The following is a 24197-nucleotide window of genomic DNA, read 5'->3' as shown; positions in this document are numbered from 1 at the left end:
GGGATGGCATATCCGCACTTTCGCATGCCACAGGTTTTAAAAAGGTATTTACAATCTGGAAGAGTACTTTCGAATCATTGCCTGCTGCCTCTAATTGCGACGTCACATAGTTCTTAAGTGCAGACCGAATGGCTTTATGATAGATGTTTGTAGCCTTCTGATGATTGATTTTGTCTTCCTCCAAGTGCGACTTTCTCCATATCTTTTCAGTTTTCCTAGCCATGCGCTTAAAGCTTCGCAGTTCTTCAGAAAACCAGACCTCCTGTTTCCTAGCAAGACACTTTTTAAATGTTTTTAGCTGGGCAATCTGCTGCACCGCAGTGTTAGTGGCTGAGTCCAGTTTTGAAAGTGCAGTATTAAAATCATCTGTAGCCAGAATAAGAGGAGGAACATAAGCCTTTTTAAAATTTTCATTGGTTATTTTATGCCATTGTCTTCGTTTAAGCGGACTTTGTACAGGGACATTGGAACATGTACCCATCTCCGGCATCGAGAACTCAAGCACAAAATGATCTGTCTAATTACACTGTTTAGGCGTGGAGCATTCAATACCAGAAAAATTGGAGAGAATCAAGTCTAAAGTGTGACCTGCCAGATGCGTAGGTCTACTATTACGCTGTTTCAGTCCTATTAAAGATAAGTCAGTCAAGAAGGATTGGGCCTCACTATTATTTTCTATCTCACTGTGGATATTAAAATCTTTATCTAGGCAAACATGCAATCAGTGCAAACCACATCTTGCACAGTGCAAGCAGTAGTTTTCTGCCGCTCGAGTAGATTTGTACTCGAGCTGCAGCTTTCTCAACGCGGACTGGTAGTTTCTCATCGCGAGCATACACGACCACTAGTAATGAGAGACCTGATCTCCCTGCATTGAGAATCTCACCGGGAGGTTTATTTTCCACGCTCGCGATTTGCAACTTGATGTTGCTGATCGCGAACGAGGAAAAAGTCTTGCCGGGATGTCATTTTGCTCGCTCGCGCTTCGCCAACTTGCCGTTGAGGACCGCGAGCAAGAAAAAAATGACCGCTGCACTACGCTACGCGTGTTTGCACTGTGCTATGTGCAATTGGCGTAGTGCGAAGTAGGGCAAACTTCGCAAACTACGCGAGTGTAGCGAAGTGCTTCGCCCAGGGTTAATATTCACACCACCCAAACAAAGTATATATATTTTGTCCCTACCATACGGTACATCCAACAAGCATTGTGGTACAAGTATTACCAACCTGCAAGAAATAAAATACTTATTTATATGATAAAATACTTGAAATAGTACATTTGTTCGAGTTTGTCACCCATTTCGTCATTTAACTAATTAAGTGGTTTTCTGCATCATGTGAAAGATTACAACAGTTTGTAGTAGCTGTGTGAACCCAGCCATCACAGTGGAACAGACAGTAGTTTAGCACTCTCTCAGTGAAACATTGCCCCTTAAACAGTCAATGAACTAATATTCCCTTTTCTACGCTTACATGTATCTTTACACCATGTTAAGGGGCATTTGTACTTAGTGACACTAACAGGCAAGGGGACATATTATGAAGAACGGCGTTAAAATTATCGCAGGTTTAGCGGCTGAAAACTGCCGCTAAAGCGGCGATAATGGGCTTGATAATATGCCCTGGAGAATTCCAGTAGAAGCCCATGTTAACACCAGAACATGGACTTCTATCAGAATTCTCAAGGGCAAATTATCAAGCCCATTATCGCAGCTTTAGCAGCAGTTTTCTGCCGCTAACCTGGCTATACTTTTTAACGCAGTTCTTGATAATATGCCCCAGATCTTTAAACAAAGCAGAGGTAAGCTTGGTGGGTACTTTTAACCAGCATGGCAAAGCATATATCTTTCCCGTATACAAAATCTATTTGCCTTGTCGATTTTATTTAAATGGTGCACAGCGGTGAAAAGAAAAAAAACGCTGTGCTAGCGCCAGCTTTGACCACGTCATGGCGTTTTTCTCTTTACATTAAGTCAGGTTCCACAGCAGCTCAACTGATGTGTAAAGTGTAAAAATACATTAAAAAACTATTAGAATTTCACATAGGCGAAAGTTATTGGCTTTGCCGATGCTTCTTATTTTTCTACTGAGCGAAAACATTATTGATTTTGGAAACCTTTGTTCAAATGCATTAACAATTGTTGGACACAGGAAACTTCTCACAGCCACCTTGCCTACTTTATTTCTTAAAACATGTTATGATGCTGAGTAAAGAAATTGCCTATTGCAATCTTTCGACAGTACCGTCTGTTTTCATTAAGAAACAAATCTTAGTTGAACGCATTTGCGGAACAGTTGAACTGCTGACTATTGTGAGAGAACATTGGATGATGATCTTGTCATAGGGTACTCATTTGAGCTGATTCAGACAGATTGAGGTGCCTACAAAGAACCAACCATATTGCAACGTATTGCTAAACTTACCTGACATCCTCCAAAAGAAAATGTAATGGAAATCCGGACACTGGTTCTATTTTCACTAACACTTCACTGATCATAAGCCCTAACTCACATCTGTAATTATACCGGAAAGTCTCAAAGAAAGTTGTAATATTAAGTATATGTAGTGAATGGAGATGGTCTAGACATTTTACAGTTGTCAGTTGTCGTGATCCTTGACGTCTATGATTTTGCAGCAATTTTTTTTGTTGTTCTCATTTAGAGAGAGGCTTTTAAATATGCACACCTTAACATATATTAATTATTAAAGTTGCAGGAAGAAGGGGGTATCAGTAACGCAGGATGGCAGCCTAGCCAAGTCATCAGACTGTGGCATGGGGTTGAAAATCTGACAATATCCTCACCCTTCGAGAGCCTGCCTTATAATTGATCAATTAGCAGAGACCCCTTACAGATGATGCATTAATAAAACTCCTTGGGGTCACTGGTGGATTTGATTGGTTGATCAATAACTAGTCTGAGGCATGTTAAAACCCTCAGACGTGCTAAGGAATCGCAGTATTACAACCACTGGGGCCTTATACTTTACCAGCCACCTCTAAAATATGGGCAAAGATCACAAGCAGCGAAAGCTACAATTCGAAAAAAAAGGCCAAAATTCCTCCCTGGGGATCCTCGTCCATAACAATATAAGGGAATGGCATTGAAGGTGATGGTAAAGGAGTTGGAAACCATTTTGGCTGCAATCGATGAGAAAAAACATTCATTGAACTTTGGCTTCATCATTTGGAAGACAGAATGGAGAAGCATTCGACCGTGTTAGGTAATGCAGAGTAACATATTTCAGACACTGACAACAGACTAAACGCAGTGAATAGGAAAACTGGACAGAATTCTTAAAACTGGTGTACAGCAAGAGGCTATCGAAAGAAGCAAAATCTCATAATACTAGGCATTCATTAATCCATTACAACTGAGAGCATTGAATTTTGTGTAGAACAGACGATATAGGTTTCTAGCTGGCAAACAAACTTTATCCAATATATGTGTTGGTGCAGATGCACAGCAATCATTAGCTCCAAGGGTCATATTTACAAGAAAACTGACCAAGTGCAGCGCTAGCCTTCTTGGCTTAAAGCTGTGCTCCACCACTTTTGAAACATAGTGCTGCACGGTATTTACAACAATAAGGTGCACCCCTGCATTTCCCCCTGCACTGGCTCTAATTACAGCTGCCTAGCACCAAAACAGGAACCCTTGTACATAGTGGAAATGTGCCTGCATTGTGGGAATGATCGTTTTTGTGCAGGAAGGTGTCCTCTCCAGCACATAAACAATTTTAAATGATGATTTGTAACCTCTATGTGTGCTGCTTTGTGCAGTCACTCGTCATTTTTTAAATGATTGTATTTGTGCAAGAAGGTGTTCCTTCCTGCACATAAACAATCATGTATAGCGTTTTGCTGTTTTTAAGTGTGCTGTACAACTCAGCACACATAGAAACAGCAAATACGAAGAGAAATAGCACATTTCTCCACATCGCACCATGCTAAGACCAGGTTTTTTTTGCCTTCATTTTGACACTGCCCCATATTTACTACAACTATATAAATATGGGGCAGCATTAAAATCAATGGGTGTTAAAGCAGAACATCCACCGCAACACCCATTGCCCAGCCATTTCATGCTAAGTACAACATGAAAGGGTGCATTATTTACAAGAAGCATTAAGCCACGTTAAGTGGCTTAACACTGCCTTGTAAATAAAGTGAAGCCTGTATCGCCACAGGACCATTGAAAACAGTGACACTCCTGTGACGATAGAGGTTTTTAAATATGCCACCTAAATCTCTCCTTTTCTTTGATTGTCGTCAGTCTGATATTTGAAAGAATTCTGAGTTACATAGACACAATTCTAAGGTTAGCTAGAATGAAAAAAAAAATCAATATGAAAACGTTGAGGTGTCATTCTACCTAGATTGTACTGTTGCAATACAAAAGACTAGGAGATAATTCTTTGAGATTAAGGGTCTGATTACGAGTTTGGAAGTCCTACAGTGGCGGTGGTCCTCCACCATCCACTGCAGGACTGCCAAACCTGTGGTGCGACCAGCAGCCGGATCAGGAATGAAATCCTGATCTGGTGGGAGATGTTACGATGGCTTGACGGTGACAGTCTGCAAGACTCATAGAAGAGCCTATATTGCAGACCCCCACAGTCATACTGCCGACTGTACCTTCCTACACGGTGTGGTATACATGTCACACCATGCAGAAAGTGGGGTTAGAAATAAAAGAGGGCACTACATGTGCCTCCAAGTATGCACCCCTTCCCAAATCCTGCAGGGAGCCTCTTTGCTGCTTTTCCACCAGCCTTTTCTTATCAGGAACCCCACCATGAGAAGGGTGACAAAAATGCTACTTGCGTTATGCTTTGTCGTGTTGGCAGTGGTACTACCAGCATATTACAGTCAGTTGCAGACCGCTGGCCCAGCAGAATCCATGATCCCGGCTGTCTCGGGCTGTTCTACCACCGCTGTCCTATGCTTTGGGTGGTCCCACAGTGTGGCAGTGGTCAAACTGCCACCAGGCCTGCCAAACTCGTAATCAGCCCCAAAAGGACAACTGTGTTCAATGAAAGTGAAATTTGCCATGTTCTACCCTGCCAAATTACAAATTGAGCACATTGGAAATATCCACTATTTTCAAAAGGCAAAGCAGCAATGGAATTTATAGAATCCTTCATTAAGAAGCCCAAAAGTCCAGGTCCATGCAAAAGAACAGGCAAGTTCCTTGAACCACTGAATTCAGGAAGTGAGTAACATAAAGTTTCAGCAAAGGGATCAAATGGAATCTAGTGATGGGCACAATTATGACTGTATCATTAGTATGATGTAATTGGGGTTGGGAGCACAGTGCCTCACAGTCCCAGGCACAGTTTGCCCCTTTGCATTCTGGTAAATGCAGTACACAGTTCAAACTTAGTTAAAAATTAGCTGGAGTTTTTCACCAAATTTGGTGCAGACATTGTTGTATATCTCTAGACATGTGTTTCTGGGTTGAGCCCCTCATCAGTAGACAGCAGCAGTATTAGAGAGCAAAGAAAAATCATCTGGGGTTGCTGGAAATGCTACCAAGTTTCCCTCAGGTCACAGTACCACTGACAGGCACACAGGTACATCTCCAAAGCTCATCAGCTTGCTGGCTCAAGTGAGCCTTTTAAAGAGAATGGGGGTTAGGAGCACACTGCCTCGCATTCCCAGCAAAGTTCGCCCCTTTGCATCCTGGTAAATGCAGTACACAGTTCAAACTTACTTCAAAATTATCAGGAGTTTTTCACCAAAGTTGGTGCAGACATTGCTGTATATCTCTAGACACATGTTTCTGGGTTGAGTCCATCATCAGTAGAGAGCAGCAGTATTAGAGAGCAAAGAAAAATCATCTGGGGTTGCTGGAAACGCTGTATCCTAGTATTCTTCCATTTATTTCGGCATACTTCCTACAAGTAGGATGTATACTATTAATCTTCCCTTTGTTTGGGCATCTGATTGATTTGTTTGTATTTCAATTGTTTTGGATATTTTAAACAGTCTACGTTAATTTTCCTTTCGTCCTACCTTGAGGTCAGATGATCTTGAAGACTGGACTTTAGCCCAAGCACTGGGTCAGTGCTTTAACCATGGCTCCCAACATGTGTGTACAGCGGTATTATAATTTAATGGGAAAAGAGGAAACTATTCTAAACCTATTAATGTTAGGAGGGGACATTAGTTGGTGTTTGGGGCAATGTGGGATGGGGGCTGGATGTTGTAATGGTTAGGGACACTAGTGTCATGATAGTTTATCAAGTAAAACCACCTGCAGGACAAGTATGATACAGAAGACAACGTACAATCAATACTGTCCCAGCTGATGAACAAAACCGTGCTGCAAAGGACCTCTGAAAAGGACCTCTGATGAGGAGCATCCATGAATCTAAAATACAATTTTCAAGCTGAAAAGTTAGAGGTCCAAATCAATCAATCAATCAATCAATCAATCAATCAATCAATCAATCAATCAATCAGGTTTCTAGTAAAGCATGACTACTCATCCATTAGGGTATCAAAGGATAATGTGACAAATATTAGCCTATGTGGACTTAACCAGATAGATATTGCATTATTGCAAGAACTGCAATTTAGGACACAGGAGAATTTTTCACACAACTAGTGTCGACATAGATTTTTTTCCCACAGAATTCAGGCTTTAGTAGAGTAGCCACTATAATACACAAATACCTTAATATTCACCTACTAAAAGTAATCATCTGCATTTTCTACTAGGGATTGAAAAACTGGAGGAAATGGAAGTCTCCCTGGCTAATATTTACATCCTAAACATACATTTTCCATTGTTCTTTTCTTAAATCCTAGCGGTTTGCAGCTTTAAGTGTACACCAGTTATGGTTTGAGGCAGAGACCTCAAACAATAATACATATGTACCTTGGCTGAACAATTCAAATCCCTAGACCTTTATCTCAAATGGTTATGACAATTTGAGACGTAAGGCATGATTGCCTGTTTTATTCAGCACCCAGCACTAGGCAGTGCACATTTTACTCCTCGGTACATGACTTCAGCTCAAGAATGGACTACTAGCTTCTACAACTAACTCTAAGGGCGGAAAAAAAAGGTCTATTATCCTGAACTGTCCGTGGCTAACTTGTACTCACTGTCCTCATAAGATCGATGCACAATGCTTGTCCTTCAATAACCTGGTGCTCAACTAACTGAGGTGTACACCACACTCATTCTGGAGGGATCTCAGGGGAGTGTGGGAATAGGGCACAATAAGAAAATACCCAACTTCTGACAAGATGACAGATTACTTGTATCACACTTCAGGCTCATCTGTCATCCGCCTCTCAGTGTGGAAGTCCTATAAGAACCACAGGAACAAATATTTAGTTTTAAAAAAATGTCCTTTACAGCTTTTGGTTTAAAGTGTCAATGATGTACATTGTCTCTCCCAATCTCGACTCAATATACCTAATAATTCGCTTGAGAATCCTTTAAACATTAATTCTTTTGGCTTACAGTTGCTTCTTCACTAATACTAAACTAGTCTCTGGGCTTGGCACATGCTGCGTGGTTTCCTTAATGTCACTCTCTGGTTAGCACAGAGTGCGTGATTCACTAAGTAATAAGGAAGTACCTGGAAAATAATCAAGTGTCTTGTATTTGTATTGATCTTTACTTCTGCTCAATCATGATTACTTTGTCTCAAATTTCTGACTTCAATGCACACATGAAGGAGGTAAAGGGTAAATACACTTATATTTCTCTTATCTCTTGCAGATCAGTTAGAACTTTCTCCAGAACGTGCAAGATTGACAGAGGAAGAGGTTTTCCTGGATGTGCAGGTAAGTTGGGTCGGTGGGAGTGACACAGGGGACATCTTCACTCGAACGCCGATTGTCCAGCAAAGGGTAGGGTCCAATGCAGTAGCGTCCTGTGGAGGGAGTTTATCAGGCCGGCGGGGGAGGGGCAGGGTGGGGGGTACTAAACACAGGAATATGGATGAACGGGGTAAGTAAACATTGAAATAATTAAACAAATTTCGATGCGTATGCTGCTTCGCAAAATGCAATGCAGCGCCTGCAACTAAATTTGTTTCATTTATTTAAACGTTTACTTAACTCCGTTCATCCATATTCCGGTGTTTACTACCCCCACCCTGCCCCTCCCCGCCCTGCCTCACCGCCCCATTGAACTCCCTCCACGGGCCGCTACAGGTCCAATGGAGAATTAATAGCTTCCTAAATTCAAGGATGGCTGCCACCATCACATGGCTGTTTTCAGAACCTTCCATCAGTGTCTATTTACTGGCTTGTTCCAGAACCTTTTGTTTTGTTCCTAACCTTCTGGCTTGTTCTTGAGCATTGTGGATTGTACCAGATTGATTGCAATGTGCTTTCAAAGTCTATGTACAAGAGATTAGTTGACAACCTTGTTTCGTATTACCAACAGTCTTTGATTATGTTTTTTTGTTACAGTTCTAATAAATGTGCCATTGTGCCTTTGAGCCATAAGAGATAAACTTAAAAAACTCAAAGTTAGGTTGGTACAACTGGAAAAAGAATGTGCAGAGTCACACACTAATCAGATATAGATAGGCATAAATAACACTCTTTGTGATTTCAGAGAAGTTGAGTACCAAGACCTAAACTGGCCAGTCCATGTTTGCAACTGGCATTTCAACTCGTTTTAACATATTCACCCTGTAGGCACTACTACACTACATGCAGCTGCCGCTCCAGGCAGTCAACTTATTGCTAGGTGAAGAAAGAGGGTTTGGATTACTACAATGGCCATTAATGTTTAAGACTCCAGGGTGTTGTGACTGGGGAAAGGATTCTTACAATTCATTGGATTGCTGTACATACCTCCAAAAGCCAGAGTTAGCATCAATGGTTTAATTTCTGACTCCTTCTTATTGTAATATGGAAACTGGCAAGGATGCCCACTTATGTACTCCATTTTGCTCAGGGAATGAAGCCACTGGCTTATTTACTGAAAGAACATGACATACATAGGGTAATATTTGCTCAGACCAAGCATTTGTAATCATAATTATTGTAGATGATGTAATGCTCCATAGCAGGGCTGGTGTTGACACTAGAAATTCTTATAATTTAATGCCTGTTCTGTTTGCAGCTTTGCAGAAAAAAGTTCTTAAAAAACAAAGTCAGAGAAACACATCACAGACATGAGTAAGGCAAAATAAATCACAGTAAAGAAGCCCCAGGTGGGGAAATGAAAAAAAAGAAGCAAAAAGAGAAGAGAGAGAGAGAAAGTGAGAGGGAGAGACAGAGACAGAGAGAGGGCAGGAAGGACGAGACAAATGGAGGGCATATGAAAAAAGGTAGGAACTGTTACAAAAAGGAAGGGCCAAAAGGATAAAAGGATGGGATCAAGAGTAAAGGATTGATGAATGAAATGGCAAAAGAACATTTGCATTGGTGGGCGAAAGAGAGGATGGAAGGATTGATGGGCGGATGGATGGATGAATGAAAACCTAGATTGAAGAGCAAAAGAATGAATATGTGGACCGCAACCATTTGAAGTGCAACAGCCAAAAAACTGAAATTCTGCTATTCGGGAAGGCTAACACTTTTATGCCGAGTCAGTGGTGGCCGGCTAACACAGTTCCACCACCCAATACTGCGGTTACAGCACGGACCTTAAGAATCAAGTTTGATTCAACCTTGCCTTTCCATAGCCAAGCACTGGCAGTTGCAGGTATGTGCTTTCACACAATTAAATCACTGAGAAAGTTCTTAGACCTACTTCCAATGAATGCTAGGAAGTCAGTAGCTGTTGCATTGGTGTTGTCTCGTTTAGACTATTGCAACAGCCCCTATGCAGGTGCAAACAAGTCAGGACTGAAAAAACTACAGGTGGTCCTGAACACCGCAGCCAGGTTGGTATTCCGGCTCCCGAGGAGATCCTCATCAGTGGGAGCACTCAATCAGCTGCACTGGTTGCCAGTTCACAAAAGGATTTTATTCAAAGTCCTAGTGATCATGTACAAAGCACTAAAGGCAACGGAGCCTTCTTATCTCAGGTCTAGAATACACCCCTACTCCACTCAGCGCCTGCTGCGGTCATCTTCAAGTAACTTCCTGGCAGCCCCCAGCTATCGTATGAAAACAAAAGGTGGAAAAACCATTGCGGTACTAGGAACTAAGGGCCCGATTCACAGAATGAACTTAAGACTCAATCCTAAACTTACTACTATTTTGGTATTCACAGAATGCACTTACTACTTTTGGCATTCACAGAATGAACTTACTACTTTTGGTATTCACAGAAGTTAGGATTTTGTCTTAAGTTTGTCTTAAGACAAACTTAAGACAGACTTAAGACAGACTTAAGACAAAATCCCAACTTCTGGGTTAATGTTTATTGGTAATTTTTGGCCATACATTTTAAAATCGATACTTGTGGGAGTGCCATGACATTCAGGGACAGAGAAATTGTAGAACACACTACAGAAGCTTTTCGCATGCAGTCTTCTTTCACAAACATGATTATACCAGAATATTTTGAGGTACTTTTAAACAAGGGCGAGTGCAATGAATATCCTCTATGGTTATTCTTCTAGATGCATGAGCTTGTATCTTCATTACTCTACCAAAGTAATCCCGTGGCTCTTTCCAGAGATTTGCACAATCTGATGACAGGGGTAATCAAACTGCCAACCAAGGCACAAATTGGAAGCTGCAGGTCCATTTTGGTGGTTAGTCGGATGAGCCGTGTTTTGTTTTTTCTCATAGAGACTAATTATGTAGTGGAGTGGAAGTAGTTATTGTAGGAATTCATTGACCCATGGACCCTTTCCCTGCTGATGATTTCTAATATCACATAAGTATGTTTTTCCCCCTTGTGACATATCTCCATTGGGAATTTGTGAAGTAATGCTATAAATCCCCCTACCTCGCCTATTGTGATGGGAAATGGCTTGAGCTCAATAGCATTACACTGCCCTGCTCTCTCCATAAGATGTTCTCTTTTTTCTGTTGCCAATGTGGAACCTAGAGACAAGGGCTGTTGTTTTTCATCTGCTGCCTTAGTTGGTGCTGGTGCTCTTTGAGATTAACTAATGAACCTTCAATGATTAAACCTGCCATAGGGCTCTCTCATGTTGGAGCATTCCTTGTTTGGAATGCAACAACATCATTCGTAGAACAAAGAATGTAGGGGGGATTCTGTAGGGACAGTTTGAAGGGGATTGAAGCGATATGAAGCGGTAATGTTTCTGGGAGCAGAGTTGCCAATAAAGAAGATTGATACTAATTTGAGGAGGAGTTCTTCTTTACAAATTGGCGACTGAGGAAAGGCAACTCTGCGCGGACCCACTGAGGAAAAGTAGAGGAGTTTCACGATGAAATAACGTAAGTGAGCAATTGAAGAAATAATGAGGTGAGGAGGATAGGACAATTGCAAGTGACTGAGCGCAAACAACGTTTAACGTATGGAAGCGGATTTGAGTGGCAAAAAGGAGGAAACCGCTACCTGGATGAAGCAAGCTGGCGCGTGGAGCGTAATTCAAAAGCTGTCTTGTGTGCCACTCGAAGCTGTCTCTGTCTCGTGCACCATTGGAAGTTGTCTTGTGCGCCGTCTGTACAGATAGAATGCATGAGCAATTGTCGCGCGCAAGCACCAGAGCAGCATCAGAAGACGTCGCGTTGAGAAGAGAACAACGCAAGAGGAGTAGCGAGTGACATCATCACGTTTGGCGGCCATTTTAAGAGATTGGGAAGTTATAAATGTATTTCAATGGGAAAGAAGACCAAATAAACGCATTGTGAATGTTGAGAAGGAAAACACGACAAGTGTGGGGAAGGAAGCAGGAATTCGTTGTTTTAAAGTAACAAACAACATACTATTTAAGAATATTTTAAAAATTGGTTATTTTAAGATTAAAAAAAAAGTAAAAATGTATTTTATTTTATTTATTTATTTTTTTAATTATAAATTTGAAGAAGAGTTAAAAGAAGATGTGTGCAGCGCAAACTTTCACGTTAACACCACCAATACCATTCCTAGCAGAACCTGGGGAACCGAAGATTAGATGGCAGGAATGGAAAGTGTATTTTAAGAACTACATGTTTATCATAAAGAATGATGATATCACGCAAGAAATTAAAAAAGGAATTTTGCTGCATTCTTTGGGTCCAGAGGGAATTAGACAGTATGAACAAATGCAAAAGAAAGAAAAAAGAGAAGATGAAACAAATGAGTAAGATACTACGCACCGACAGTATGTGTAGCAATTGATAGATAGAAATTCTTCAGGAGGAAACAAGAACAGAATGAGAAAATAGATGATTATTTAAGTTCACTAAAGAAAATGGCGGAGAAGTGTAGATTTGGGCAAATTGAAGAAGAATTGATAAGAGATCAAGTCATCATGCTCACTAACAACAAAAGAGTGCAAGAAAGATTATGGACTATGGGAGATGGAACAGTGAATAAAGTACTGGCAGTAGTAAGAAAAGCAGAAGTATCTGTCAGGTGCGCGAAGGAAGCGTTGGACGATGAAAACGGGAAAAATAAAGAAGAAGTATGCGTTGTATGGAAGACCATAAGGGCAAGTAGTGTTGGTGCAGAAAAAAAAGACAAGAGTAATGAAAAGAGGATGGAGAAGAAGAATTACCAGCCAATTAGAAGTGACTACAGGAGAGGAAATCAGGCTAATTTGGCATGTTACAGATGTGGTAGCTACACACATTTAGCTGACAGTAAGGCTTGTAGGGCGAGAGATCAGAAGTGCACGGTATGTGGATTGATTGGACATTATGCAAGAGTATGTTGCAGGAAAGAAAGAACCACAAGGATAAAATACGTGACGGAAGAAAGCAGAGAGGGAATTAGAAGAGAAAAAGAAGAAGATTCAGAGGAAGATGATGATGTTTTTATGATAAGAGACTTCATTTTAGATGTTAAGTGTAAAGGAAGGAGTAAACCAAAATGTGAGATTGATTTTTAGGTGTAAAGGTGATATTAGTAGCCGATTCTGAAGCACCATATACAATTGTGAATTTAGACATGTGGAAGGAGAAATTTGAGAATCAAATTGGAGATGAGTTAATGGAATGTGATATATATCCAAGAAGTTACACTGGGCAAAGCATTCCTATGGTGGGTTGTAAAGATGTGAGGTTTGAATTCAAAGAAAGAGTAGCGAAGGGAAGAATGTATGTTGCTGAATATGGACCGAGTATTTTAGGATGGAAGGATCAGGCAAGTTTAGATATAATACTAAATCCGAATGCGAGAGAACAAGTTATGGTGATTGGTGAGAGTGATGATTTGAAAAATGAAATTAAAGAAGAGTATGGTGATGTATGAAATTAAGTTGAAAGACAATGCAGTTCCGGTGAACTATAAAGTCAGAAATGTTCTGTTTGCAGTGAGGAGTGAATTGAAAAAAGAGTTGAACAGGTTGGAAACATCAGGTATAATTGAGAGGCTTGAGTTGTCTGTGTGGATGTCTCCAATTGTTGTGTCCAGGAAATCAAATGGTAAGATCAGGTTCTGTGTTGATTTAAGGGGTTGAACAGGGAAATTCAGGTGGATAAATATCCTTTACCAAAGATTGATGAGTTTTTGGCAAGAACGAAAGGTATGAGTTGGTTTTCAACGGTTGATTTGTCATCAGCGTACCATCAGGTTGAGCTACATAAAGAACGCAGGAAGATAACATCATTTATTACACCATTTGGATGTTTTCGGTATGTGAGGATACCGTTCGGGTTAGCCTCCGTGGTAGCTGTATTCCAAAGAACTATGAGTGAGGTTTTAAGGGGAATTAAGGATGTGTTATATTTCCAAGATGATATATTGATCATGGGGAGAACAGGAAGTCACGTGATAAAAGAGTGAGGGAAGTGTTCAATGTTCTGAGGGAAAGAGGACTAACAGCTGAGTATGAAAAATGCAAGTTTGCGAAACAAAAAGTAGCTTATTTAGGACATAATATTGGTGTTGATGGCATATCACCAAAGGAAGAGTTGTTGGAAGCTGTGCGGAAAGCACCAGAGCCAGGGAATAAGGACAAACTCCTTTCTTATTTAGGTTTGACGGAGTATTACTCCAAATTTGTGAGGAATTTTTCAGAGAAATCCTATGATTTGAGGCAATTGTCGAAGCAAAACAGTAAATTTATTTGGAGTGACAAATGTAAGGAGGGTTTTGAAATTTTGAAGAAAGAAGTGTGCAATGCTGCACCCATCGAAGGGTTTGATCAAAATTTGAGAAGTGTTTTAACTGTGGATGCAAGCGGGAAAGGTTTGGGGGCAGTGTTGACACAGAATGAGGAAGGTGGAAAGAAAGTAGTCATCGGATTTGTGTCAAGGAGTTTAACACCAGCGGAAGAACTCTATTCTGTGATAGAGAGAGAGACTTTAGGTTGTGTGTGGGGCATTGAGCATTTTAGAGCGTATTTGTGGGGGAGTGAGTTTGATGTGAAAACTGATCATAAGCCTTTGGTGAATTTATTGACTACTGGTGGTATGATAAGAGCTTCGGCAAGAATTGCAAGATTTTCAATGAGATTACAAGATTATAATTACAGAATCAAATATGTTCCAGGTGTGCAAAATAAAATTGCAGATTGTTTAAGTAGGATGCCCTTACCAGTTAAAGAGACAACTAAAAAATGAGTGGGATGACTATCAAATTGCTGTTGTAGAGGAAGAAACTTTTGAATCAATTGATAAGAAGGAATGGCTTTTACATTATGGAAAGGAGGAATTAATGGGAAAGATCAAGGACAGAGTGTTAAATGGTTGGGATGAAAAGAAACCAGATGTAGCAGAAGAGAGGAGTTTTTGGGAAGTGAGAAGTGAGTTGAGTGCAGAATCAGATTTTGTGTTAAGGGGAGGAAAAATGATTCCACCAAAGAGTTTGAGGAAAAGAATAATAGATCTGTGTCATGAAGGGCATTTTGGTATTGTGAGGACAAAGAAGAGGGTTAAAGGTTCGTATTGGTGGCCAGGTGTAGACATAGAAGTGGAAAGAGTTGTGAGGGAGTGTGAAGAATGTGCTGATTCAGACAAAAGTTTAACGACAATGAGACCACAATTGTCACCTGTACAGTGCCCAGAAATGGTTTGGGATTTGATTGCTATTGATTTTTTTGGTCCAATACGGAATAAAAGTGGTGAAAGTAGGTTCATTATAGTCTTGTTAGACTATTTTAGCAAGTGAGTTGATTTGGAAGTTGTAGAGAAAGCTGATGCGGAAACTGTTGTGATCTTTCTTAATGGAGTATTTCTAAGGGAATGTTTGCCTAAAAGGGTGATCAGTGACAATGGAACACATTTTACGGCTGTGAAAGTTGAGGAATTGTTTAAAAGAAATGGAATAACACATGGTTTGACATCTGTTTACCATCTAGCAGGAAATGGTAAGTTTACCATTGAATATTATTATGTGATCCAGTTTCTAGTTTCTGCTAGGCAGCTGCTCAGCGCTACTTAATCATACTCATAATTGGCGCTCGCTTTGGCTGAATAATTAATTATTAATTACGATTATTTCTCATCCTATCACTATAGTGAATCAGTGATATCAGTGATTTGTGTGTTCTCTCAGTGACTTTGTTTATATAGCTCTTATAGTTCCACGCTATTTCGCAGCGATGTGTAGTATGTATCTATGCACAGGAGCAGCCCGTGAAGGTAAGAGCGGCGGGGTGTAGGGGTGTCAAAAGAGTAAGACAAGGGCTGCATCACATCCTCACTTCTTACATCAGCACCCAAGGGCAGGAAGAGGGACATTGAGCATATGGGAGAAGACGGTCAGTGGGAGGTGCCCACAACCAGCACTGCTAATCCCAGTAAGACCTAATATTTATTATCATCATTTCCCTAATGTTGGGTTTTATAATTCTTGTAGTCTTAGGGTAAAATCTTGGGTTATTGGAATCTTGTTGCTGGGTTCCAGGATGGGAGCTGCTCCCTGCAGGCTTATGTTGCTGGTGAGAAGTAAAGTTTCTTTGACATTCTTAGCTGCCATCTTCCTTTCTTGTGGCAACGAGGACAGAATCTGAACCCACTTATGCAAAGCACAATGGATGCAATTTTTGTTTCATGCCTATTACGCCTGTATTATCTTTCTTTAGTCCATGTTTTTTTTTTTGGGTAACTGACTTTATCGGGACTCAACTCTAGCCTGTAGGTTATTTATTGTCTGGTTTGTTGGCAATATTTCTGTTGTACATTGATTTTTTTGTAATATGGCTGACTGTAATCTTTAGTTCTTCCTTAGTGTTTTCACCTTCTCAGCTTTCCTGTATACCTGTGTGTGTTCTAACCTGACCAGTGTGTTCTACCAGTGTCAGTTGATGGTCTGGTCAGCTGGCGAGGTTGTGTGCTCAGCTGTGTCCTACAATAAATCTACATGTAATCAACTAGAAGTATCCTGTCATCTATGACCATCCTATTTACAACAATTTCCCTCTCTCCTATATATCTTGTGATACTGTAAGAGTATGACTACGAAATACACATTTTGGTACTCTACTGTCTACTGTGAAGATTGCAGGCCCAAGTAAACTATTGTTATTAATATTATTTTTGTTGTTTGTTGAGAAGGCTTCCTTTATCCTGCTCATTCTCTAAAATTGAGTTCGCAGGAGAATGGGATGGATGGGGAAAGGATGGTTGTAACAAAGGCTGGATATTAAAAGAATGGATAATGTATTGGAAATTTTGATTAAGTTCTTAACCAAGGCATGCCCATCTGTGTTTTCATTCACACCTTGCGGTGCAAACCTTTCAGACACCTTCTTTACCTGGTCCTGTAGGTGATGCAACAAAGGGATTGCTTGGCCTATAATACTGTCCTATTGCTAACTTCTTGTGTGAAACCCTCAAAAGGGAGTAGCAAGTGTGTCAGGCATTTGACTAGGCCTCATTTGTATATCTATGGTATTAGCTTTCCCAACTGCATCCCCCTCCTCTTAGAATTACATATGCATTGATCTGTATCTACTACTCGAACAGACGTAGCAACAAGTAATAGGTTGAGTTCCAATGTGTTGGCACCTCCTGTATCAGGGCACCTGTAAACTGGTGCCCCATTATTAAGCTGAATAATCCACAACTGCTTCCGGGCTTTAAAATAATGGCTGAAAAGACTGCAAAGTCTTCTGCCGGTGGTCAGTATGTTGCTGAATCTGTCTTCTTTATTGAGGAAGTTTTGCACCACCAGGTTGATGCAATGGGTTAAACAGAGGACCCTGAAATAGCCTCCATCTGACATGGTCTTGACTATGTTACTGCCACTGTCCTTGGCAACAAATCCAATTATTTGACCTCTGGTTCAAAGCCATTTATACTCATTACTGTTACATTCCTACAAGAGGTTTACAGCTGTATGTGATTTCTCCATGGCAAACATGGCCACTGTTGCATGCCACTGAATGCTCTTAAAACTTTCTTCAGGGACAAGACCTGCAGATATCTTTTGCTTTAATGCTGCAAAAGAGATCCAGTGTCCAGTGATGCACAGGTAATCAGTCATCTGACAACTGGTCCACATGTTTCTCATCAGGTGGATGGTGTGACCAATACTTTGCTACAAAGCTTGTACAACCAACTGCAGCACATCGTGATGCATTGCTGAAACAGTAACTCTGGCAAAATTGGTCCAATTTGGTACCTTCCATAAACTCTAAGAATCCCATTCCTTTTACATAGGAAAAAGGGAGGAGGTACAGCGCTATCATTTTTGCCAGCTTCCAATTGTACAAACATTCAGTTGGGTGGCTCCATTCATAGGTCCCATCCTGCCTAAATATTCCCATAAGAGTAGTCTGGATTTTCTTCTTTTTTGGGGCCACTGACATAGGCCTCTTTCAAGAACTAGATAGCAGTGGTGGACTCAATGTGCATTGTAGTGAGGCAGTCACTGTATGCAATGGTGTCTCCATCTCACTCAGAGGCTTGTGCCATTGTGAAGTCACTGAGGTGCGTGTTCTGCTGCTGCACTGATGGAGACAAGGCTGCTTTCCATGAGGATGTCACACTCTTCTTCCTCCTCATCACCTTCCACAAGATTGGACTCTCCTCACCATCAGGTTCAGCAATTGTTTTAAGGTGCTGCTTTCACTTGATTGTTTGATGTGTGTTTTTTTCTTTATGTGGGTCATTTGGGTTACAAGGCTTCCTTAACACACTGCATACTGCAATGTGCTTCCCCTCTTTGCTAACCGTGAAAAAGTAACAAACTGGTGAAGGAAACGTTTTAATTGTGCTACTGCCAATGCCTGAAGAAGAGCTAAAGGCAGGTGGGCCAATGCCTGAAGAAGAGCTAGAGGCAGGTGGGCGTGTCGTCAATTGCCTCTCTGCTTCTCCTGAGGTACGGGGTTGGTACAGGTCTCAGCTGGGGCTTTGCAAATATGGGAACTTGTGGTTGTGCTACATGTGCCACATCCCTCGGAGGATACTGAATAGCAATGTCAGACTCCACCGTGTCACCTTCCACAATGACTGCCTCTTTGTCGTCATCCTCCTGATCATCCCCTTCCAGAAGTCTGAGGCTTTCAGGAACTTTTCTTTTCCCTTTCCTCTCCTATTGTCTCCTGGACTTTGTCGGTGTCCACTCCATGTCCCTGTCATCATCATCAGAAGTGGTGCTTGGAGAAGATGCTTGAGTATTACCCTTACTTTTCCTTGCTGGAGATCTGGGAGCCAATGATTGAAAAAGAGGGGGGTTTTGCTCGGAAGGAAGCTCAGCCTCCTGTTCTGCTCCAACATCAGGAAAATATAGTATTGCTGACTGCAACTGCTGTCCACTTCGCTTTGTTTCCTGAAACAATTGTGTACCACTCTGCGAATGGGACACATCCAAATCAATGTCACTACTCATTAACATGATTGCAGTGGCTGTTTTAATGACAGTCACAGTCCTGGGCTTAGGGGTGATGCAGGAGTGCTGCTCCCAGCTTGCTCCCTTGAGGAGCAAGGCATCAAATATAATTAGCCCACCTATATACTGGTTGTAGTAGAAACTGTGAAATACCATCAAAAAGCATATTATGTAAATTAATCCAGTGCCATTATTGGCCTAATTGAGGTTTCAATTCAAAAGACACCACAGAGACAGTTGTTTCCTGCACCCATAACTACTACTGGGCCTACTGGCTTGAAGGCCCATTGACAGACTAGGCCACATAGTGGATTCAATGAATACGACAAATGTATTAAAGTACATGGAGAACATGTTTTGAACTGTGCATCATTTTTCCTTTAAAAAAGAAGGATTAAATGCAAAAGAATAACTATGACCCTACTGAAAGGGCAGGCCACCCTACTCAAAGTGCAGGCCACCCACCACAATAAATGTTAAAAATCAAATCAAAGAAATCGTGGCGAATGCCCTAAATCAAACAAACAACTATCTTATACACCAGTTTCTCGTGTTTCTTGTAAAATCTCAAATACAACGTGCAAAAATCCAATGGTATATATGCAGCAGACAAGGAGAGCGATTCATCCAGCTCCAAATCTCAATGAAACGTGACCAGGAGAGGGGCAAAGCACTCAGAGGAGTCCCTTGGACAGGAACAGGAAGCTGGTGTCTCTGGGGCACTTCCTGTTGTAAAAAAAGTTTTTAAAAGACTTCTTGCGCAAAAACCGCAACTTTGGCCTGTTGGAGAAGTAAATGAACTCAAAAAGCCTCTCAGCTTCTTTTCGAGCACAAAAGCTGATTGAGAGCTCCATTTGGGCGGGTGATCAGCACTACATAGGTGCCATCGCGGCTAGAAGCTGTGCGAGTGAGCACAAATTCTTGTGGGAACTCTTTAGATTTGCGGGTGAGCGTGAAGTCTCTTGTGCACTCACAAGCGGCCCGAGAATATTGTGGCGCTTGCAAGTGAGTGCTAAAATAAATCTCGAGCACGCAAACAGAAAAAAACTCCACTTCACAACTGAAAGGTGGAATTCCCTAAACTCGGTGAGTGGAGCAAAGTTTTACACCCGGACCTCCTTGTATCATGTTTTGGTTTTGGTACATTTTGAAGTTTTGCACAATTACTTTACACCTTGCCTCTAAGTTATGCCTGACTGCTTTGTGCTAAACTACCAGAGAGTTGCATATAGGTTAATATAGGGTTTGTTTGTGACTTCACCCTGACAAGCACTGTGATTGCTGCTTGAGTAGTGTTCCACCCCCCTCAACCAGTAACCAACTTTCTCACATGAGGTGTTTACTGATACAACTATATAAGGCATAAACAATAACATTTGAATTAGGATATCTGCAAATATTCATTAATCCACTTCACAAAGTAATGTCTTGATTTGTTGTGACCCTATTAAAGTCTTTATTTCCATTATATTTCGGAATTATAAAAAACTTTGCTTGATTTGAGCTTTCCTATTTACTGTTAGATTTTGAAATATTTGAAAACTTTATTTATAATTATATAGTTATAATCTTTATTGCATGATTTGAAAAGAAACCTTTGCAAGGCACAAGAGATACAATTATGACACTTAATAAAATTGATAAAAATATAACACTTATTAGGCTTGGTAAAAATAGAACCCTGGCTCCAGCGGTAGGAAGCACCTGGCCCCCCACATATACGAGTTCTCTTGTTGCGCTGAAGACAATCCCTTCAAGGCAATTGTGTCCAAAGTTGTGTTTTGAGACCCAAAGATGTCCAGACTTTGAGCAAATCCCTTTGCTTATATCAATTATTCTTTAACAATACTGACAGTTTTTCATATATCAGAGTGCCCGCAAGGCAACATGTCCCATTGTTGTGGAGGACCATGGATCTGCGCCTCTAGCTAAGGTGGCAATCAACATCTCCCCTCCCCTAGTTTGTTTACTGCCCAGTCTATAAACCTCACCAATGCGCAGTTTGAGTATGCATTCTGTGGGTCGAAGCAGGCCAATACTGCAGTTCTGCATGATCTAACTTCCTTGTTGTTCCAGGCCCTCCGTAGGAGCGACCTTCTTTCTTTCAGGAGGCTCGGACACAGGCACAGCACATGAGTTATGTCTTCCCTATGGTTGCCATAAAATCGACATTTCTCCGGAGCTTGCTCTCTTTTCCATTTGGGAAGATGGCAGGACAAGTTGATCACCCCAATCTTAGATTAAAAAATGGTGTTTAGTGCGTGCGTTAAAAAAACAAGTTAGGTAGCTCTGAGGTGTCAGCTGATTGTATGAAGTGAGGGTCTTCTAACCATGGCTTCTTCTTGCGAGGCTAGCCTGGTCTTCCATTGAAGAGAGCTTTTTTGTACTTTTTTTGCTAGCCTTTTGAACTCATTTTGGCTAATGTGTAGGTCCCATACATCGCTGAGATCTAGCGTTTTTAGCCCGCTTGCCATCGTTTTGTATTCAGATTGGACCATAGGTTTTCCGCTAAGCTTTCCTTTTTGATGACCTCAGCTTGTGACAGCACATTAGGAAATTCGTCATTCTACCCAATGTTTGTTTACAGATGCCCAATTCCAGCCTGATTTGTGCCGTTGACGTGAAAGATGGTAGCTGGAAGACTGTCCTAACATATTTTGCTATGATTGTATCTAGTTGAGTATTATTCGGTACTTTTAACACCTTGCTTTCATATGTTAAGGTTGGGATGACTTTTGCCTGTGCCACCTGGAGCGTAGGAGCGAATGTTGGGCCAAGTAGTTTCTTATGAATGGAGCTGAGAGCAAATGCTAACGATTTTACTTTATTTTTTTGCTGTCCCAGGTGGATTTTGTATCTTCCATTGTTGTTAAAAAGGACTCCTGAATACTTGTGGCATTTGGATTCTATGATGCTTTCTGAATTTAGGACCCAAGCCAGCTTTTTAGGCCTTCCCGGGCGAACCACCCAGATTTTTGTTTTCTTGTTATTGATCTGGAGATCGTTATTATTCGAATATGCAGCAGTTGCGTCCATAAGCCTTTGTAAGCCAACCTTTGTGTTGCTTAGGAGGACCACGTCATCGGCAAATAATAGATTAGACAGATGTAGTCTGCCTAGTTTGGGATCATGAGAATTGACTGTGTTTAGGGATTCCGGGAAATCTGATAGAAATTGATTAAAAAGTGTAGGGGCCAAACGCACCCTTGTTTGAGTTCTTTTTTTGTAATTATTGGTTGTGACAGTCTGGAGCCGTCGCCAATCTTAATCCCGGCCCATGTATCCTGGTGCAGTAACTGTAAGGCTCTCAGTAGACCATTTGGGATGTTTAGTGCAAAAAGCTTCTACCATAGCTTGGACCTATTGACTTTATCGAGCGCCGAACTATAGTCTATAAATCCCCTTGTAAAAACGGTCTGGTGCTAAGCTCCAGGTTAACCGCAGTGCCTGTTCCGCTTGTAAAGCCAGTTTGGTTTGTTGGGATTATTGAGTGTTCCTCGGCCCAGTCCCTCAATGAGTTCAGCAAAATCCCTGCAAAGTGCTTCGCTTCATTGTCAATAAGAGTGACTAGCCGATAATTGCCTGGGGATTTTTTGGCCCCTCCTTTGAAGATTGGAACAAGAATCGATCCTTGCCAAGAGGGTGGAATATTGTTCTTTGCTAAAATAGAAGTGAAAAGTGGAGCTAGTTTAGAAGCCCAGAAGCTCGGATCCTCCTTGAACACAGCTGGAGGAATACCGCCTGGTCCAGGGGCCCCATCTTTCCAACCCTTTTTTATCTGCCTTTCAATTTGGTCCTCAGGAACTGTGCTATGCTCAGTGCAGTTGTCATGGTTTTCTCTCTGTTCCCTTATTTGTTATTGGACTTTTTTGTGAAAACTTGTTCGTTGTTAGCCCTTTGCAAAAGCGGTCTGAAGGTGAGTCCAACTCTGTCAGAGTGTTGCTGCCCTTTGTGCCGGTAACCTGATTTGGGATGTGGTCTTGTCAGTTGTTGAAGTGTCTGTGCAGAAAAAGATACCACTCGGTGTCCAGTATGTTTGACGAGGCAACTTTCAGGACGCGACCCCCAAGACTATTTATGGTACGCCAGAATCTTGGGAAAGTTGTTTGACCTCTTGATATAATTTGGCCCAAAAGGAATTCCAGTGAGCCCTTCGATGTTCTCTTTTTGCTTTCTTTAGATGACTGCGAGCTCCTCTCAATTTGGATATAATTGATTTGTCCATTGGCTTTGTTTTTAATTCCCGCCATAGCCGGTTCATGCTTTTTTTTGCTCCCATGCGATCGACTGTTGAGACCCTGTCGCTTTTGCATGCTTTATTGGCTTTGCATATCTGGCTGTCAGTTTGCTCACAAAACTTGTCCAGTTTGCAATTTGATCTTCAGTTGTCTCGAGACAGTTCTCTATCATATACTTTGCCTCCTTTGACACTTGCTGTAGGTTATTGACCAAGCACTTGATGTGTTTTGAATTGATTGTGAAGCTTTCAAAAGCTAATGCCCCCGCTTCACATGTCTGGTGCTGAGCAAAATTTCTTGAGGGCTGTGATCGCTTTCAGGTCTGTTGCCAAACCCGAAGGTGATTACTTGATTCAAGAGAGAAAGGTTGACAAAAGTGTAGTCTATTAAAGATGCACTTGTATTTGATAAGAATGAGAGGCCACGAGGCTTGTCCGGAGTGAAACGCTCATTGAGGGCTCTAAGGCCAAGATGTTCCAGATTTCCTTGTAGGGTGTGGCCTTTCTGGTCATCCTTGCGCCGTCCAGGGTGATCCTGCGGTGGTATGGCCCAGACGCTTTCCTCTGATGTGGTTACCTCAGTTTTTTGTAGGTCCGACATTAGCCACATGTTAAAGTCGCCAGAGAGTACGATGTTGGTATTCGAGAATCCTGATCTTATTCTTAGCACTGTTGCTATCAACTCTTCTGAGAGTGTTTGCTTGGACGCGGTATTTGGACAAATGTACACATTCAGTAAGATTATGCTCCTGGGCTGGCCTTTATGGGTGTTGAAAGAGCTTCCCACAGACTGGAGAAAGTAGGAAGGGCTTGCGACGTCCCATGAGGTAACTGCGTTATTCGTTGATATATAAATATCTAGACCTCCGCTACCACGTCCTGATGATTTCATTTTGGTAGCTGGAGTATGGTGAGTTTTGAACCATCCAGATGCTGCGGCTCTGCGAGCCATGTCTCTTGTAGTAATAAGATCTCAAATGACCATAAGTAAGAGATTGTGTCTTCATCTCCCAGTTTGTTTTATTGCCCTTTGATTTTCCAAGAACAGTCCCATAGTGGGCGGGCTTCTTGTTCCTATTGACTGCTGTTTTGTCAGTGTAGCAGCCGTGTTGAGTTTAATGAGCAAGCCAACCAT

Source organism: Lissotriton vulgaris, chromosome 9, assembly GCF_964263255.1.
Source record: "Lissotriton vulgaris chromosome 9, aLisVul1.2, whole genome shotgun sequence".
In the NCBI taxonomy this organism is placed as follows: Eukaryota; Metazoa; Chordata; class Amphibia; order Caudata; family Salamandridae; genus Lissotriton; species Lissotriton vulgaris.
Note: the sequence above shows the minus strand (reverse complement) of the source record.